Here is a 17,378-nt window from a genome sequence, read left to right as displayed (position 1 = left end):
GAGACAGAGTGCAGATAGTTATAGATTAAGAGAAATAAAGAAAAATAAGCCACGTAAAAATGGAAAATTCACAGAGAGTCTGGATTCTTTGTGACATTGTGTTTTCTTTAAAATTTTTGACTGTGAAGGAGCTAAGTACATAGAGACATTTCATTACATGGGCTGCCAAGCTAAACCAGAATGGATATAAGGGTATTACGATTTCAAAATTTGGGTCTAAGGATATGATGCTTTGGAGAGGGTCTTCTTGTGTTTTCACAGAGGACCAGACCCTGTGGATTGCATCTATCCCTATATGGTATGATACACCACGACCTCCCGAAAAGTTCCTGTGAACACCCTCAAAAAATTACTTCACTCAACTGCCAACTGAGATAAACCTGGCACACAGGTTACACCCTAAATGATCTGATTAACAGTGCCCCCATTCAGCAGGAAGCAGTTTGGAGACAAAAAACTGCGCCCATGTTCCCAAAATATTGTTTATAAATGTTCTTTTACATTTAAAGGGGGAAATGATATAGGTATAAATAATTTGCATTGATATGGATTTTAAGGTCTATTTTGTTATATGTATATGTATTTCTGATATTGATTAAGGTATTGTGATTGTGTGGTTCATTTTTAAAATATAATGTATAATTAGGAAATATAGGTTGTTGATGGATAATCATTAATAATAGTCAAGTTTGTAGTCATGTTACTTAGATTTTCTAGATATATAGAGATATATTTCAGATAGGCATTCTTCATAGCTCTCAAAGGCTACAGAATATGGCATTTAAAATATTTTAATAACTTAGGACTTTTCATGACAATGAGACATGTCTGCTCCTGGCGGCACCAATCTACTTCAAGAGGAAGATGGGCATCGAAGAGGATCCTTATGGAGTTTGATAGCCATTTGGGCAAGAAATTGCTCCTGCCTGGACTGTTGCATAAAATGGACACAGAGAACCCACAGAGAAAGGACTGCTAAACTTGCCTAAAGGTGAGACGGTCTTTTGGGGTGCATGACTCATGAAAGAGTCTGCGAGACATTCTGCAGGACACAGCAGTTAGTGACTGAACTGTCTTTGAAATTTCCTGCTTCATGGAAATGTCTGCTGGATACTATGGGCCTGAAGGCTGAAGATGGATGCCCCAACACTACAGAGGAACTTTGGGTGACTGTCCAGATAGCGAGATGTTTCTGTCATTTCTAGAGTTTTGGACTTCGTGTTTGCTTGGTAATATTATATCCTTCTGGAGTCTTTGATGGAATTGAAGAATGGTTACTATAGTTATAGTTTTCCTTAGTTGTGATAAAAGATATAAATATTATAACTGTAATTCTTGCTTGATAACTGTTTTGCTATATGTAATTTTACTATGTTAAAGTTAAAGCCTTTCTTTTTTGTTTAAACAGAAAAAGGGGAAATGATGGAGGAGGGTCATCTTTCTATCTGTTGATTTCATTGGTTAAGAATACAGAAACTGCTTGGCCCTCATAGGTTAAAACATAGGTGGGTGGAATAAACAGAACAGAATGCTGGGAGAAAGAAACTGAGTCAAGGAGTCGCCATGATTCTCCCATTCCAGGCAGACGCAGGTTAAGATCATTCCTGGTAAGCCAGCTCATGGGCTACACAGATTATAAGAAATGGGCTAGTCCAGGTGCGAGAGTTAGCCGAGAAAAGGCTAGATATAATGGGCCAAGAGGTATTTAAAAGAATACAGTTTCTGTGTAATTATTTCAGGGCATAAGCTAGAGCTAGCCATGTGGGCGGCCGGGTGCCGGGGACATAGCCCCGCTGCCCTTATTTCAACAAGAATGTTTGTGTTTAGCAAAAAGTATTAGCAAAACTGAATATGTACATGCAGGAGGTTAAAACTGTCAGCTCCAAATAGCTCAAGGACCTCAATATAAGATTATGGACTTTAAATCTGGGAAAAGGAACTTTAGTTAAGAAATGCTAAAATACTAAGTGTACATGAGGACTTTCTGCACTTTTGGGAAGAACTTTAGAATATTCAGCCTTGCTGAAAGGAGTACAGTACTGGGCATTGAAGTAACATGGTCTTGCTCTACACCCAATTCACTCTCTCTACTTCATGCTTATTTTTGAAAATATGAGCTCTCAACTTCTTACTCTGACATAATGTCGCCTTTTTACATGCTGCCTATGATGGATTCTTATACTTCTGAAACCTTTAATCCAAATAAAATCTCTGTTTTATATAAATTACCTTTCTCAGGGTTTTTGTAGTGGCTTGAATTAGTATAGGTCCCATAGACTCATGTGTTTTAATGTCTGGCACATAGGGAATGGCAAAAACAGGAGGTGTGGCCTTGTTGAAGTAGGTGTGGCTTTTTTTGAGGAAGTGTGTTAATGTGGAAAGGCTTTGAAGTCTCATATAATCTTAAACTAGGCCTAGTGAGATAGTTTACTCTTTTGCTGTGGGAGCTCCTTCCTTTAAGGACCACTTGGGCGTGGTCTCTTTTGCTCTAAAAAGCAGCAGGAGCCCCTATCTCTCTCTTTTCCTTCCAGCTCTGCTTCTGACTACTAGACTCTGTTCCTGGCCATGCAGAGGGTTGCTGTCTAGGACAGTGATCTGTAAGTTTTCCCCTTACATACATAACACTTTTATTAACCATAATTCCAAACTGTTGCTCATGTGGATTTAAACTTTATGCCTCCTGGGCTCTGTGCACCTAGACAGTCTCTGCCCACCTGGATTGCTATTTCCTGAGTGGTTTTTAAATACCCTTTGCAGCACAGCACCAAAACAGCGCTAGTCAGGGTGACTCTTTGTTGCTTGGCAGTGTATGTGGCTTCTGGGTTGCTGTTCTCTGCCCCTGGATTCTGGGTTTCTGCCTCCGTGTATGGGATTGATTTAATTACATTTACTTTGTTGAGAAACTCATATTTCCCAGTCTTTAACAAGTACCAAGGCAGACACTGAAACGGGACCATTTTGTCATTTTTGCATTGATTCTAGATGCAACTCAGCAACAGTGCCACCTTTTGGATAACAGGAACAACAGCAGCATTGGATAATGGAAAAAAACTTCTGAATTGAATCAACCGTACATTTCAAGGAAGTGTTGACTTCACAATGGAAACCAGGAGATGTACTACATTGAGGAAGGGGTTTCATTCTTGTTTCCACAGGAGAAAAAAAAATTATGAATACCATAAAAATTAATAAAGATTCACTTTGAAAAGGAGAAACCTATTGAAACAGAGAAATGACAGCTCATGCACAATGGTGACACCCATACAGGTGGTAAGGAAAGCCATACAGGTTGGGGCAGGGTTCTGCTCTTATCTTTGCAGGAAAATACACATCATCAAAAATTCAAGAGACCCTGGATGTTTGAATGCTGGCAGAAGAAAAAATGACTATCCACTAAGGAGCACATAGAAAACAGAATATTGGAGGTAGCGTTGGAGTATCCAAAGGGCCTCTGGTGACAAATATAAATGCTATTTCAGGTTGTTTTGCCAATCAAAACTATCAATCATATTTACAGAGGAAGAAAAACATTTCATGAAAAAAAGAAATTTAAGAAATATCTATCTACCAAAACAGCTGCACAAAACACTAAAATGGAAACGTAGGTCTAAAGAGGTTCACTGCAATTAACAGGTCACAGGGAACAAATAACCTGAGAACAATAAATGAAAATAGGGTAAACTTTCTGGCCATGCAGTGGGGTCTTCTCTCCCCGGCTACTGCCTTTCTCTTTTTATCCCATCCCAGCTTGCCCTCAAGCACCCCTTTCCCTCTGCGGGGTCATATGATCCCCCAATTCAGCCTGCTTCGGGGCTGAGGGTCTGGAGACAAAGTGGTGAGCACAACTTTGTTGTTTCCTTGTTCCACTAAACCTGAATCCAGCAAGCCCACCTTGTTGTCTGCAAGGTCCCTGGCCAGCAAGTAGCCCTGATCCTGTGTGTGCCAGACCAGCTGGCCAGCCACCCTGGAAGGGAGCACAGGCACCCTCCAATCCCCTAAACTCTCTGGACATTCAGTGGGGGCTTCTCCCTGGCTACTGCCTTTCTCTTCTTATGCCATTCCAGCTTACCCCCAAGCACCCCTTTCCTTCTGTGGGGTCAAAAGATCCCCCAACTCAGCCTGCTTCAGGGTTGAGGGTCTAGGGACAAAGTTGTGAGCCCAACTGCCGCAGGAGTTTCATTGTTCCACTGAGCCTGCACCTAACCAGCCAATCCTTTTGTCTACAAGGTCCCTGGCCAGCAAGTGGCCCTGCTTCTGTACCAAAAGTTCCAACCGGAAGGGTAAGTGACCGTATGGCCAGATACCCCAAGAATAGAGCACAGACACTCCCAATCCCCTAAACTTTCTGGCCATTCAGCGGGGCTTCTCCCTGGCTACTGCCTTGCTCTACTTATCACATCCCAGCTTGCCCCCCAAGCACTTCTTTCCATGTGCAGGGTCCTTAGATCCACCACCACAGCCTACTTCAGGGTGAAGAGGATCTGAGAGATAACTCCAATGCTGAGGGGTTCTAAGAGATGGCAGACCAAGAAAAACTACCAAGTACAGAGATAGCCATAGCAAAGATCGAACCAAGCTGCTGAGACTCTCCTAACAGCATTTGAAGGTAGAGATGGGCAAGTGCAAATGCAAGAATTCCTCCAACTATCTGAAAAGTGACATGATAACACAAGAATTCAGTGAACATACAACAGGAAGACTCGAACACCCTAATTGAGAAGAAGTAGAAGAAATAGACTTTAAACATAACATCATGAAAATGTTAGAGACCATTAAACAGGAAGTAAATAATTCCTTTAAAGAAATGGATGAGACAACTAACAAAAAGGTAGAAAAAATGAATAAATCTCTCAAAGATACCCAAGAAAACCAAGAAAAAGCAATCAATCAAGGTAAGAGAAACAGTCCAAGACTTGAAAACTGAAATTGAGGCAATGAAGAAAACACAAACCGACAGATGGCAGGATATGGAAAATCTGGATAAATGAACAGAAACTACAGAAACAAGTATAACCAACAGAATACAAGAGATAGAAGAAAGAATCTCAGATGCTGAAGATACTATAGAGGAAATAAATGCAGAGATCAAAGAAAACAGCAAATCCTAAAAAATCTCATCACAAAACATTCAGAAAATCTGGAACACCATGAAAAGACCAAACCTAAGAATGATGGAGATAGAAGAAGGAGAAGAATTACAGCTCAAAGGCCCAGAATATATATTCAACCAAATTATAGAAGAAAACTTTCCCAACCTAAAGAAAGATATTGCTATGAAGGTACAAGAAGCATACAGAACACTGAATAGACTAGAACAAAAAAAAATCATCCCCTTGCCATATAATAATCAAAACACAAAAATACAGAATAAAAAAAATATTAAGAGCTGCAAAGGAAAAAGGTCAAGTAACATATAAAGGTAACCCTATCAGAATTACACCTGACTTCTTTTTGGAAACCATGAAAGCCAGAAGGTCATGGATAGATGTGCTGCAGAAACTAAGAGACCATGGATGCAAGCCCAGACTACTATACCCAGCCAAGCTTTTGTTCACCATCGATGGAGAAAACAAGATATTCCAGGATAAAAAATTTAAACTATACAAACCCAGTCTTACAGAAAGTACTAGAAGGAAAACCAAAACCCAAGAAACCCAACAACACCCACAATAGCACAGACATCTGACAACCCTCCACCAGCACAACTCAAAGAAGGGAAACACACAAACTCTACTACCAAAAAGAATAATGAGAGTTAACAAACATTGGTCATTAATTATTATCAATGTACTAAATTCACTTATAAAAAAGGACAGGTTAAGAGTGTGGATGCGAAAATACAATCCAACATTCTGTTGTATATAAGAAACACACCTCAACCTCAAAGACAGACATTTACTCAGAGTAAAGGGTTGGGAAAAGGTTTTTCAAACAACAGACCTAAGAAACAGTATGTGTGGCTACATTAATATCTAACAAAATTACTTCAAACTAAAATCAATCAGAAGAGATGGAGATGGACACTTTATACTCATAACAGGAATAATTTATCAGGATGAAGTCTTAATTTTGAATATGTATGTCCCCAATAAAAAGCATGCACATATGTAAAAGAAACATTACTAGAACTAAAATCACACATCAACCCCACACATTAATAGTAGGAGATTTCAACTCTCCTCTGTCATCAATGGACTGGTCAACCTGACAGAAACCAAAGAGAGAAATAAGAGAACTAAGAAATTTAATGAATCAAAAGGACTTAACAGACATCTATAGAGCATTCCATTCAAATAGGAAAGAATATACCTTCTTCTCAGCATCTCAGGGAACCTTCTCAAAAACTGATCATATATTGGGTAACAAAGAAAGCATCCACAGATACAAAAAAATTTAGTAACTACTTGTGTCTTATTGGATCACCATGGAATAAAGTTAGAATTTAACAACAATTCTACCCCCAGAAAGCCTAAAAACACATGGAAATTTAACAATCAACTACTGAACCACCCCTGGGTCAGGAAAGAAATAAAGAAAGAAATTAAAGTCTTCCATGAATTCAACGAAAATAATGACACAACATACCCAAACTATGGGACACTATGAAAGCAGTGCTAAGAGGAAAGTTCATAGCACTCAGTGCCCACATTAAACAAAGGAGAAAGCTCACATTAGAGACTTATCATCACAGCTGAAAGCTCTAGAAAAAAAGAAGCAGAATCACCCAGGAGGAATAGAAGACTGGAAATAATCAAACTGATGGCTGAAATCAACTAAATAGAAACACAGAAAACAATCCAAAGAATCAATGAAACAAAGAGCTAGTTCTTGGAGAAAGTCAACAAGATTGACAAACCTTTATCCAAACTAATCAAAAGTCAGAGAGAGAACACACAAATTAACAAGATCAAAAATGAAAGGGGGGACATAACCACAGACACTGAGGAAATTCAGAGAATCATTAGATCTTACTACAAAAGCCTATATGCCACAAAGTTGGAAAATGTAAAAGAAATGGACTTATTTTTAGATAAATACCATATGCCAAACTTAAATCAAGACCAGGTGAACAATTCAAATAGACCTATAAGTAGTTAGGAAATAGAAGCTGTCATAAAAAAAAGCCTCCAACCAAAAGAAGCCCAGGACCAGATAGTTTTAATGCAGAATTTTACCAGAACATTCAAGAAGAGCTGATACCTATACTCCTTAATGTGTTTCACATAATAGAAACATAAGAGTCATTGAAAAACTCTTTTTATGAAGCTACAGTCACCCTGATTCCAAAACCAAAAAAAGATTCAACCAAGAAAGTGAATTACAGACCTATCTCGCTTATGAACATCAATGCAAAAATTCTCAATAAAATACTGGCAAACTGAATCCAAGAATACATCAAAAAATTACATATTATGATCAAGTAAGCTTCATCCCAGAGATGCAGGGCTGGTTCAACATAAGAAAATCTATCAATGTAATCCATCATAAAAATAAACTGAAAGAAAAAAATCCATATGATCATTTCATTAGATGCAGAAAAAGCATTTGACAAAATTTAACACCCCCTTATGTAAAAGGTCTTGGAGAGGTAGGGATACAATAATCATATATAAATATAATAAAAGAAATATACAGCAAAACAACAGCTAATATCAAATTAAATGGAGAGAATCTCAAAGCCATTCCACTAAAATCAGGAACAAGACAAAGCTGTCCAATCTATCCATATCTCTTCAACATAGTGATTGAAATTCTAGCAATAGCAATAACACAAAGTAAGGAAATCAAGAGGATTTGAATCAGAAAGGAAGAAGTCAAACTTTTATTATTTGTAGGTGATATGATAGTGTACATAAGTGACCCCCAAAACTCTACCAAAGAACTCCTACAGATGATTAATATTCTTAGTAAAGTGGCAGGATACAAGATCAACTCAAAAAATCAGTAGTACTTCTACAGACAAAAGATAAAGAAGCAGAGAGGGGAAATCAGAGAAACATCACCTTTCATGATAGCTACAAGTAGGATGAGGTATCTTGGGGTAACTCTAACAAAGGAAGTGAAAGATCAATTTGACAAGAACTTTAAGGCTTTGAAGAAGGAAATTGAAGAGGACACCAGATAATGGAAGGATCTCCCATGCTCTTGGATTGGGAGGATCAACATAGTAAAAATGGCAATTCTACCAAAAGCAATCTATAGATTCAATGCAATCTCCATCAAAATCCCATCAAAAATCTTCACAGACTTTGAGAGAACAATTATCAACTTTATATGGAAAAACAAAAAACCCAGGATTGCCAAAACAATCCTATACAATAAAAGTACTTCCGGAGGCATTACCATCCCTGACTTCAAACTCTATTACAGAGCTACAGTAACGAAAACAGCTTGGTACTGGCATAAAAGCAGAGATGTTGACCATTGGAATTGAATCAAAGACCTGGATATTAACCCACAAACATATGAACACCTGAATTTTGATCAAGAAGCTAAAATTATACAATGGAAGAAAGAAAGCATCTTTAATAAATGGTTCTGGCATAACTGGATGTCATCCTGTAGAAGAATGAAAATAGAACCATATCTATCACCATGCATAGCATTCAAATCCAAATGGTTTAAAGACTTCAATATAAATCTGTACACACTGAATCTGATAAAAGAGAAAGTGGGATGTAGCCTGCAATACATCTATCGGCATGGGAGAATACTTCTTATGTATTACCCCAGTAGCACCAACAATTAGAGCAACAATTAATAAATGTGACCTCCTGAAACTGAGAAGCTTCTGTAAAGCAAAGGACATAAAGACAAAATGGCAACCCACTGATTGGGAGAAGATCTTCACCGACCCCGCATCAGACAAAGGTCTGATCTTCAAAATATATAAAGAACTCAAGAAACTAGGCTTTAAAATGCTAATTAACCCAACTAAAAAATGGGTCTCTGAAATGAACAGAGAATTCTCAACAGAAGAAGTTCAAATTTGAACCGGTACCTAACTAGAAACTTCATTCCCACTTACTAGCGTTCACAGTGCTGGAAGGTATACTACAGGCTACCATGGAAGAAAGGTAATCACTCAGTTAAATGTCCTGAGACCTGCACTGACCATCCTGCATGATATACTAATGCAATTGTAGCACCAACATTATGTGATAAACCAAGTACTTTTTTATTGCATTTAAGGAAAATTCCTTGAGCTGGAACCCATACCTGCTATTGCTAAAATGGCTATGAACTGGGGACTAAATAGTCTAAAGAAAGACCATTATTATTATTATACAGTTAAAGGAACATAGGAATCAAATGCCTCCTAAAGTCATACTTCTATCACCATAGATGAGGGTCTCATTCAACACTCATCAGAAAAGTGTTTTTTTAAAACATGAAAATTAGAAAATATGACCCATAATTGTACAATAGGCAGAGAGTAAGAGACATTGAACACTCTGTCCTAAAAGTTAAATCTTCTCAATCCTATGCTCTTATGGCTCATGGATCTATTTAGAAGAAGAAGTAATACTGTAAGAGCCAGAGGGGCTCCAAATAAGAAGTGTCTTTCAGGTACAACAAGACTGATGCACGTATGCACTAACAGAGGCCGTGACAGCTCTAACTAGCCCTCCTGCAATGAAAAGGGAAAGTAAATACCAGGTTCCAACCTTATCCAGGAAAATTAGGCTTTTTGTTTATTATTAATTGATTCTTATAACCTTAAAATTAATACTTAGTGGTGAAGGAAAATCAGTTTTTTTTCCAATGGACTCTAACTGGATTTATGAACCATAATCCAGGGCAGTCCCCATGGCCAGAAGTAGTCTCAAAATTTGCCCCATGACATACTTCCTTCAAGAAGACTAGACCTCATAATCTTTCCCAAATTTTTTGAAAAGTGGAGGATCGGGGCTGGAGAGATGGCTCAGAGGTTAAGAGCACTGATTGCTCTTCCAGAGGTCCTGAGTTCAATTCCCAGAAACCACATGGTGGCTCACAACCATCTATAATGAGATCTGGTGCCCTCTTCTGGTCTTCAGCATATATGTAGGGAAAATGCTGTATACATAATTAATAAATAAAAATGGAGGATCAACTATTCAAACATATGAGCTTACTGAGCTTACTCATTTTCATCTCTTTCAAATCACTATAGTCCACTCCTGTGACCTACCTTAATGCAAATGTCTCAACTACCAAAGACAATGACACTGGGTTTTGATTCTACTGCATTTACTGGCTTTGTACATTCTTTAAGTTCTTAATCTCTAAAGTCTTTGGATACTCATAGCAACCTCTTAATTATAATCAAAAATCAAATTAAATACTTTCAACACACAATGATACAGAATCCATTACCATTCTTTTTAGGGATAATCAGAGTATAAAATGGGAAAGTACAGGACAAAAATAATAATAAATCCAGCAGGGCAAACTCAAAATCTTATAACTACAAGTAAATTGTGAAAGAGATTGAGTGTTTCAGCTCTTCCAGTTTTGCCACTTGAAATATACTCCCTCACTCAAGCTAGTTTCGCTCGTTGTGTGCAGGGATCCTTAGTTTATACCTATAACTCTCAATCATCTAAAATTGTTGGGTTTTGCAGGATACTCAGTTACACTGTGAATCCCTAGATTGTATTAGTTAAATAAAATCATCATTGGATCAGGATGCAGAGACAGCAACTTCTTGACAGAGAGTAGTTATAAAGAGCCAGAGGGAGTCATGAAGATGAATGGAGAGACACATAGGAAGTAGTCAGGAGGAACTTTGAGTATGGCAGTAATTTTTGTTTTGGTGCTGTGGAAGGATGTTCATTTTCAGAGATGCTGGCTAAGGAGGAAGGTCAGGGAGTTGCTCCACAACCTCATTGAGCTAACAAGTTTTACCCTGCCTCTGACTCCTGAGTCTTTATTGGTAAAATCACAATTGTTTATGTAAAACAATTGGTGGCAAATGTAGGCCATTAGGTCATGCCAGTCAGTGCTGCAGGCTTTGCTGCCACCGCTCCTCCACACATCCACATGAGATGCTCTGGCACTGTGTGGTGCTTCTGCTGCAGTGTATTCTGGTCCCAAGCACCTCACAGCCTGAGCAAGAGGCAGCTGACTACTTCATTTGCCACGGCCTATGTGGCAGCTGCCACTGATGTGAACTAACTGAATAGTCACCATATTAGGTGAAATACCTGGAAGTTCTCATGGGGAGCTAAATAATATTAAAAAGAAAAAATCTTTCCCATGTTAAACATAGGAACTATCATAATGTAGGAGTTAGGACCCTATATAGTGCTACTGTGGGTGAGCCTGCAAATGGAAGCAGTAAATGGCATAAACGACTTACCTGGGACTCACAGAATGCCAGCTGTATGTAACTACTATTAGTTTGGTAATTCACATTTTAACTTTCACAGCCATGGTGGTTTTTATACCAAACATAAAAAGTGATTTGATAATTGTGACAAATATAAAAAGTTGAGTCATAAGATGCAAGCTTTAGAACAACTTCATAATGAAAACAAAAAAAAACTGACTGAAAAGGTACAAGCCTTAGAAATTTTTATTAATGAAAGTAAGAAAAGTATTTTGATGCAGACAGAAATTTAGACAAGAACCTATCATGCCACCACATGATGAAACTTAAGAGGAGTAACCTGAGGTTTTGAGAAAGTCAACTTTTGTTTATCCAGCTATTACTTAGAATGACCAGCAGATGATAGGCACTCCAAGGTTATGAGAAAGTTAAATAAAATTCTATAGAAATATTAGATTTGAAGATATTTAAGGCAGTGGCTATTTCTTATGGCATGCATTCACTCTATATGAAGTGGTAAATAAATTCATGGAAGAACTCAAAATAAAATTATCCCTCAAGACTGGAAAGAATTGTTGAGAGTAGTTTTGGAAGCTGATCCTCAGTCACAAGGGTGAACATGGTAGACAGTGGAAGTTAGGGTCATACAAGAATGAAATAGAGTTATAAGCATTATTATTTGCCAAGATCAGTTTCTAACACAGGGTCAATATGCCGAATTACAAAGACAGCTTGAATTTGATGACCATACCTTGACCTTTCATCATTTATGAGTCTTAAATGCTTGGAAAAAGGTTGAAGAATCAGAAAAGAGGTCTGAGTCATTTGATAAAATTATATAAGACTCCCTTTATTAATTTTTATAAAGATCTACTTTAGCTGTAAATAGAATTAGATCAGATCTAAAAGTCAGATGACTATTAATTGAATTTCTGCCTTTTGAAATGCTAATTCAGACTGCAAAAGGGTTCTCAGGCCTTTCAAGGTAAGATCAGTCCCAATAGATGAGTAGATTAGAAATATGGCTGATATTAGACACATTTTTATGTTGCTAAGTGTGCCTTGGAATAGTAACTTCTCTCCAGAGGTTACAGACCTCAATTTTCAGAAAATCAAACTGAAGTCCTTATTGTAAGATTGGAAAATTATAATGAAAATTCAAGTCCTAGCAAGAATAAACCCCTCACACACCATTTATTAAAATGATTTAAATGTTGTGGTCCAGCCAGTTCAACAATGGCTATCTACGAATGGATAATATAAGAATTCAGTAGCTGTTCAGTATAAGAGACTGAATGTCTCTGTTGGTTTTTAGTAAATGTTGAACTTCCGAAGAAGTAGTTCTGCTGCCAGTGATTGGACTTGCTAAGGAAGTGAGAGCAATCAGGCAAAGAGCAAAAGCTTTTTTATGTCCTTATATAGGCTTCTAGCATAAGGCATGGCAACATTAGAGGAGGATCTTTTCACCTCAAAAGATCTGGATTAAAGGTGTCTTCTAACCTCAATTTCCAGATTTGAAGTGAACTTCCCATTTAAAATTAAAGTCTCTCAGAGATGTGCCCCTGCATTTTTTGGTTTTAGTTAATTCTTGATATAGTTAGGTTGACAGGTAAGATTTGTCATCACAGAGGGTGTCAGAGTTTAATTTATGGGAGAAAATTAATAAGGGATGGAGACGTGTTAGGCCCCTAACCAATTCTGAAGACTTTTAATGTTCAGATTCTCAAGAGTATATATAACTTGAGGAAGAATTCAATGTTCCCTTAGCAGCGAATGCATTGCAGCTCCACTCACACACATACACCTTGAAGCATTTTGTCCCTGCCTTTACCTGAGGGAATTGGCCCCTCATGGCTAAACTAGAAGTGACAGTCCATGAAGCAGATGCCAGTGATGTTCCTCATAGACTCTAGACCTGTAACAAGACTGAAGGTTAAACAGAATCCTAGAGGGGAGATAGAAAGTATCCTCCATAGAATATGCATTACATCACCGAAGTGTTTAATGAGTTTAGTAATTATTTAAATAGAATTCTGACAGGTATAAGATAAATCTCAGAGTTGTTTTGATTTGCGTTTCTCTGATTGCTAAGAATGTTGACCATTTTCTTAAGTGTCTTTCAGTTATTTGATTTTTAAGTTCTTTTTATCTTAATGTTGAGAGATGTGTTCATGGGTTTTGATGTGCATCATAGCCAAGACAACGCTTTAAAAATGACTTAAGCTTAGGTTAAGATGCTTTGTTAATATCTTTGATGTAAAAAACCTGTGGAAACAATCTAAAGTTTAGAAGGGCCCATAGGTGAGTGAGGAACTCGTTGAGACCAGCAAACAAGAACAAAGCAGACTGGTTATTATTTGCTGACATGCCTTTCTGGGTAGCATGGGTTGGTGATAAAAGATGATGATTAATTTCTTATGCCCATTTCTGCCTTCTGCTTCTTGGTATAAAAATCTGTTGACAAATGGATATGCACCCTAAGTATTTAAAGTAGAGCTGACTGATTGGTTTTCATATATAATATTTTAGATTTGTGATTCTTCTAAGATTTATTATAAGGTTACTTTGTGAGATAAATAAAATAATTGGTCCTTTCTTTGTAATCACAAAATGCAGGCTACCAGCAAAAGAACTGACTGAGAAAAATACATTATTTGTTTACACTCTGTTAATGTACAAATAATTGCTTGAATATGAATGTTCGTGTGTTCTTTGAATAATTTCTTTTTTGCCTGTAATACATAAAATTTTTTAATGATGTCAGGAATATGGAAAAAAAGCAGAAGTCTGGGAATTACCTGTGGGAATGAATTTTAAGGAAGTGAAAGAATGGTGGAGCACAAAAGTGAATCAGCATGAGCTTATCTGTACAGGCACACTAAATAAAGAGTCTCTGCTTTATACCAAAGTTTGCACAGTTAAACAAACTGTCAAAAATTTGTTTGATTGAATTGCTTAAAGCATTTGTCAAAAGATGACACACTGAAAAGTGTCTGTAGATGCCTGATATCCCTTGACTTAGTGTTGCTTTAGAGACTTTAAGACTCAGAAAAATTTCAAAGCAAAATGTATTTGCCATATAAAACCTAATCTTCCACATTGTGGAGGCACAGATACATCTCCTTTACCAATAGCATAATTATGATAATAAAAATGTTTAGAGAGGCACCCAACACATTAGAACAGTTTTGTTATTAACTCTAGGGCCAGAATTAGGATTGGAGCTACTGTTACTCATTTGAATGAATTGAATACAGTAATTTAAATTGTATCCTATAATACCCAGGGTGAAGTAGTATTAAACCATCATAGGCAAGGGGAACATAGTTACCTGATGTGGGATTCCCCCCTGTATGCTGTGAATATGTTGTGTTACTATTGGTTAATAAAGAAGCTACTTTGGCCTATGGCAGGGCAGAATATAGTCATACTGAAAAAGATATATAGAAAGAGTAGGCTGAGTCAGAGAGATGGGCCATGTAGCTGACCAAGAAGCAAGTGGTAACAAACTATGAGCCTCGTGGTAAAATATAAAATAATAAAAATGGTTAATTTAGGATGTAAGAGTTAGTTAACAAGAAGTCTGAGCTAATAGACCAATCAGTGTTGTAATTAATATAGTTTCTGTGTGATTATTCAGATCTGAGCGGTTGGGAATGAATGAGCAGTTTCTGCCTACAGTTATCAGAAAGGGTAACATAAGCAAAGAAATGCCTATAAAGGTCTGATTTTCAATGGGTAGCGATTTTTGTGGTGCCATGACACCTATGCATTTGCTGTTGTCTGGGAATAAAATAAAATAAGTCTACTAAACATTTGGTTGGTTTGTATAAGAAGAAAAATTCTCAGGAAGAAATGAAAGACAACCTTAGATCATGGCACCAGGGGACCTGGGCTCATGAACTCATTTCCATACTTGAGCCAGTTTTCAAACTCAGATACCCATGATGAAGTAATGATCAGATTCCCTTGAAGAAGGACCTTGTTAAAATTCCTGAGTTTTATTGTTAGCATTTCTCCAATCCTTTCTTCAAGAGATATGTTAAAATGCTAATTGTTGAGATCCAGGCAGACACAAGGGTTTCCCTGAGATTCTGAAGTATGGAGCAGGGACATGGTTCCTTGAGTAAAAGTAAGAACATGTTTGAAAGAGTCAATAAAAGCCTGGGCCCAGAGCCTTGGTAGGAACTTACAACTTTATCCTGTAAGCTCAATTCTTTTTATCCTAAGGAGCTGTGGTTATCAGTCTCTTCCATGGTTCTCTTCCTTTGCATGCTGTCACTGAAGACCAACTTATTGGTACAGGTCAGTAATTACAGCCTGGGTGGAAAGAAATAATGAGAGTTTCCAGGGTTGATTCATTAGCAGTTTTCAATGTGTGAGTCATGACCCTTTTGAGTGATCGAACAACCCTTTAGCAGGAGTCACATATCAGATATTCTGGATATCAGATATTGACATTAGGATTTATTACAGAAGCAAAATTACAGTTATGAAGTAGAAACAAAAGTTATTTTATGGTGGTGTTTATCACAACAAAGAGAACTGAATTAAGGAAGATTGAGAACCTAGAACCACTGATCACAGATTCTGAATTGATTCTAATTATAATGTACTCCAAAGATCATTGTGACTTTCCTGTATATGCAGAGGTTTTTGGAGGTCAGGTGATTGATAGAGTTGTGACTAAACCCAACTCACATCAGGTCCAGTTAATTCACAATTCATCCTGACTTTTTCCCCAGTTACAGAATGCATATTTGGGACAGACATTCTTAAAGTGGACAGAATTCACATGTTCATTTCCTGATGTTTGAAGTGGAAGTTATTATGGTTGGGAATGCCAATTGGAAATCACTGGAGTTATTCTATTTGGAAAAATAGTGAACTAAAACCAATATTGTAAATCTGCAGGAACTGCAGGAGTTAGTATCACTTTCAAGGACTTGAGAGACACAGGGATGTTGATTTCCACCACACCTTATTTTACTTTTCCTATCTAGGCTGTGTAGAACACAGACAGTTCATGGAGTGAACCTCACAAACTTACTCAATTGTGACTCTGATTGCATCTGCTGTACCAGATATGGTGCCCTTATTTGAGCATCTTAACACTTCACCTGGTATTCATACATGGTATACAAGGCCCTTTTTAAATAACTTATTTTGGAGGATCATCAGAAGCAATTTTCTTCCAGGGGGCAAGGCCAGCAGTATACATTCACAGTTTTGCCCCTTTGATATGTTATTCTTGAGCTCTGTGTCATCGCTTAGTTTGAAGCAGTCTTTGCCATCTGTCTCTTCCACATAATCACACTGATTCTCCATATTGATGATGTTATGCTGTAGTAGCAAGCTGCTTGTTTGTCACCATCCATGTAGCCCCCAAATAACCACACAGAAACTGTATTAATTAAATCACTGCTTGGTCCATTAGCTCTAGCTTACTATTGCCTAACTCATATATTAATTTAACCCATTTCTATTAATCTGTGTATTGCCACGTGGCAGTGGCTTACCAGCTAAAGTTCTGGCGTCTGTCTCCAGTGGGGCTACATGGCTTCTCTTTGACTCTACCCCCTATCTCCCAACATTCAGCTTAGTTTTCCCCACCTACCTAAGTTCTGCCCTATCAACAGGCCAAGGAAGTTTCTTTATTAATTAACGGTAATCACAGCATACAGAAGGGAATCCCACACCATTATACTGATTGAACCAAGTGAGCAGGAGGTAGCCAGTGCTTTGGACTTGATAACACATATACAGATGAACAGATGTGAAATAAATATAAACAAAATTTAAGGTCCTTCTACTTCAGAGAAAAAAATTATGAATCCAGTGTTTTGGGGCAGTCAGAGATATTTCTTCTAAAGTGAAGAATACATTTTTGTGCTTGGCCCCTCTGACCACTATGAAATAAGCACAATATTTACTGGGTATATGCAGATCATAGAGACAGCGTATTTCTCATTTTATGTGTACTCTAGCATGTACAAATAATTTGAAAAGCTGATGGCTCTTAGAGCATCCTGGAATAGGAGAAGGCTCTTCAAAAGGTCTTGGC

Source organism: Microtus pennsylvanicus, chromosome 15 (genome assembly GCF_037038515.1).
Source record: "Microtus pennsylvanicus isolate mMicPen1 chromosome 15, mMicPen1.hap1, whole genome shotgun sequence".
NCBI lineage: Eukaryota > Metazoa > Chordata > Mammalia > Rodentia > Cricetidae > Microtus > Microtus pennsylvanicus.
The sequence above is the reverse complement of the archived record's forward strand: the minus strand, read 5'-3'. Positions refer to the sequence as shown.